The sequence below is a fragment of the Condylura cristata genome, unplaced genomic scaffold (genome assembly GCF_000260355.1).
Source record: "Condylura cristata isolate star-nosed mole 26May11 unplaced genomic scaffold, ConCri1.0 scaffold00008, whole genome shotgun sequence".
Lineage (NCBI taxonomy): Eukaryota > Metazoa > Chordata > Mammalia > Eulipotyphla > Talpidae > Condylura > Condylura cristata.
Genome location: NW_004567109.1, coordinates 20,432,488 through 20,436,545, shown reverse-complemented (window position 1 = coordinate 20,436,545; position 4,058 = coordinate 20,432,488).

Here is a 4,058-nt window from a genome sequence, read left to right as displayed (position 1 = left end):
GTGGAGAGAGGCCAGGGGTTTGTGAGTAAAGAGACCCCTGTCTAGGTAGCCCACCTGGTTTAACACCAGAGCACAGCCAAATGCAGCGTGGAGACCCCTGCGATGAGGTCCCAGAGAGCCCAGCGTGAAAGGCTACAGGTCCACACACAAGCCGGAGGGGAGGACCTGGAAGCGGAATGGAGTCCGTGTCAGGCCCGGAGGCAGTCCCAGGCGTCCGGGCTCAGGCCGGCGAAGGCGAGGGGGAGGACTCATTCATTGAGCGCCAGCGCGAGAGCGAGACTGCCCAGCGGGCCGGCCCGCCCGGCCCTCTCAAGGCGGGGGGAAGGGATTTCCCCAGGTTCCCTCCCCTGGGCTGCGCGGGTTGGGAACTTGTCCTGACTGTTTAACTTTGGGGAGGGACCAAGGAGCGCCTGGAAGGGCGGGAGTTTCAGGGCAGCGGAGGCAGCCCCTCGGTCCTGGGCCCGGGGGAGCGGCTTGTCCTGCCTGGACGCCCCTGCCTCAGCTGGCCGAGGTAAGCTGCCCGCTGGGAGCGGGTGGAGGGAGTCCAGGTCTGGGAGGCGTGGGGGGCTCCGGCAGGAAGCGCGGGCGGCTTTGGAGGCCGGGAGGGGCAGTTCCTGAGGTGCTCTCGTGTCAACCTCCCTTCCGGAGTAGCCGTCCGGAGTGGCCACTTTGGGATTCCACAGCTTTCATTTCCTAAGTTGGCAACATGTTGGCAACAGTGCCTGGCTTCCCCTTGAGGAACGTGGTCGCGGGGGTTCAGGTAATACCGTTCGTTCCCTGCTGGTTATCACCTGTCTCTCCCTCGGGGCATTCTCTCCAGCTGTTCCCCCTCACTCCTGCCCCCAGTGTCGTTCTCCCTCCAGCTGAGCGGATACCTCCCCTTCCGTGTTGACGGACCTCCATCCAGCTCAGCTGGTGGAGATCGTGCAGGGAGGCAATCTCTGCCATCTTCCAGCCTGCCACTGCCAGGGTTGTTTCCTCCTTCCTGGTCTGAGGTCTGAGGGATTTCACTCACTCACTTCTCACTCACTCCCTCCTTCCCTCCCTCCCTCCCTCCCTCCCTCACTTACTGGCTACTATTCATTTACTTATTCATCATTGTTTGAGCTTGTACCTGAATGGGGCAGAGAAGAGGAGGAGGGACACACAATTTCTTTTCTTTCTGTGAATAAGAAAATACATTCTTTTCAAAAGCATTTAATCATCAGGTGTAAGCTGATGGGCAGCGCAGCATAGTGGAAAGTTACTCTGAAGTCACAGAGACTCTTGGGTCCCCCTTCACCTGTTCACTTCCTGAGCCTCAGTGTCCTTACCTGTGAAGGGGGATTGTTAAGACGAAATGAGATGAGGGAGGACAAGCACCAAGTTGAGTGCCCGGCACATAATGGGGCCTCAGAACACATTTGTGCTCTTCCTTTTGCCAACCCCCTCCCCCTCTCTATAGGCTTGTAAAGATACATAAGACAGCTGCCAGCCTTGAAAGCATTTGTAGACTTGAAATACAGAACTGGGCAGTGTAGGGGGAGGTGAAGGGAGCGGGATGCCACCTAGGAGTGTGGCAGTAGGGTGGCACAGGCAAGGCTTCAGCAGGCCGTCCTGCTGTTTCTGAATTTGCAGACCCACAAGGAGGTAGTGGGGGAACTATCAGTTCCTGAAACCTACTCTGCCTGGCCTCAGGCTAAAAACTTTTAAATACCTTATCTCATTTTAATAATAATCTCCATTCTACAGATGAGAAAATGGAGTTATGATCAGACAAAAGAGCTGCCTAAAGTGATTAATAACTAATGGATCCAGAATTCAAATCTAGGTCAGACTCTAGACTGTGCTCCTTGTTAAACTTTTGGTGTCCTTTCAAGTTTCACTATATCAGAAAGGACAAAGGGCACCATTATTCTCCCAACGGCCTAAACACCTGCTTCTCCCTTCCTGTACATCTCCTGCTCTGGGCTTCTTTACCTAGTGGAGTGTGATGTTGTTTTTTTGGAATTGTTGCGGGACCCTTGGGTTCACTCTGGAGGAGGTTTCACCAGAGCTTCCTTTTCAGCAGCACGATGAGTTCCCAGATGAGTTTCTCTATGAGACAGAGACTCAGTTATATTTAAAGAGCGGACTTATTAGGGAAAAGGACAGAGGAGTAAAGGACGCTTGCATAGGCACAAGCAGGCAGGCAGAGCTGCCCTGAAGGGACAGGTTTGCTGAGAGAGGCCTGCGTGGTGACAAGTGGGCCATTTTAGGAGAGCGGCCTCCACGGGGGGAGGTCAGTGCAGAGAAACTCCGGCATGGTACAGATCACAGACAGGCAGGAGGCTGCTGCCCTGTGGAGAGAGAGAGCTGGTGGAAAGAAGCACCTGTATAGGCACAGGTGGGCAGAATGACTGCTGCCCTGAGCCAGTGTAGAGACTGCACTGATACAGTTCTTTTCTCTCTGGGAGGGGCTCACTCCTTGTGGGGTGGCCTGTTTTGCTGCTGATTTTGGATAACTATGTGGAATCTCACAGTGGCCCAGTCTCTGTCTTTACAGGAGTCTCTGTGGCTGGTTAATGGTCATGTTAGTTCCTTCTGCCCCCAAGTCCTTGCATGAATCAGGTTTTAACCTTTGTGATGTCTCCTTCAGGCTTTCTATTCTTTTCCTCCATCAGAGTGGAGCACAGTTCTTCCCTGATTTGTAAATTTATTCACTCATCCATTCAGCATTTGTTCTGTCAAGTGTCTGTTGGTCCCCAGAGAAGGCATGTCTGTTGGTTTATCGCTCCATGACCAAACCTTGTGTGCACTGACATAAATGTTAACTGACTCCTTTGTGAACAAATAAGCCAAACAACATTTGCTGAGGCACTCCATGGGCTCCATACGGGGATTCAAAGATGAATAAAACAAGTTTTTTTTAAAGATTTGTTTTTATTTATTTATGCATACAAGAACTGGGACGTAGGCCAGTTCAGAGACAGAGTGGGGAGCAGAACAGGCAGATATATTGGAATACACTGCTGAGGGGAGCAGTGGGTGAGACAACAGAGGTCTGCTGCACTGTATGGGTCAGCTCCCTGCCTAGGGATAGAACTCAGGCTACAGGGTGATAGCACTGAGACTTAACTCCTAGGTCATTAGGGAGGCCCCCAAACAAGTTCTACCCACAGGATGCTTGCAGCCTGTGAAGGAGACAGTGATAATACAGAGAAGACATTACCCCGACAGGAGCAGAGATTGCTGAGGGAACTGAGAGGCTCATTTCAGTCTTCCATGAGTTCTTTGTTCTCCACCGTGTTCTCAGCCCAGTACAATGGCAGGCACAGGGCAGATGCCCAACGAGGATTTGCAGAACATGTGTGTAGGGCAGTCTTGAAGGTGGTGTTAGGACTTCACTAGGAGAACACAGGAGGAAAGATAGTCTAGCAGAAGAAGATGCTCTTGGAAAGGCCCAGTAGAGGGTGGGAGTTGGAATTGTGAGGCGCTCAGTGTGACTGAAGTGTAAGGTGTAGAAGGAGGAATGGTAAATAGTGAGGCTAGTCAAGGCTTAGTAATGAAGCCTCATTTGCCTTGTTAAGGAACTTCGATTTTATACCAGAATCCAAAGGCATTAGGTAACCAGGCATTTAGCAAAGGAAGGAGACCTCTGACTTGTAGTCCAGAAGAATGGTCAGCGAAGGATGGAGAGTATGATGTCAAAATCTCCAGCTTAATGGATTCCCAGGTGTTTGAGGATGTGAGACTTTCTTTTTTTTTGGACTTGGATAAAGGATTTCTTTTTAGGACTTTGTGATATTTCATGAGGGTTGTTCTGACTTCTCCTAATCGGGTTCTTTGTCTTCTCTGTGTTTTGTGTTACAACTAAGCTATTCTTGCTCATAAAAGTACTGAAAATTGCAAATGATTTACATATGTATAACCTGGAGCAAACTCAAAGCTGTACTTCTTGCTGATTTATAACCCCTTGTGCTTTCTTATATAAAAGAGAGAAAGGTACAGGAGTATAATGGACCGGGCGAGAAAATAACAAAAATAATGAACAACCATTGACATTCTGTGGGGGTGGAGTGGGGAATGGGACCAAAAAC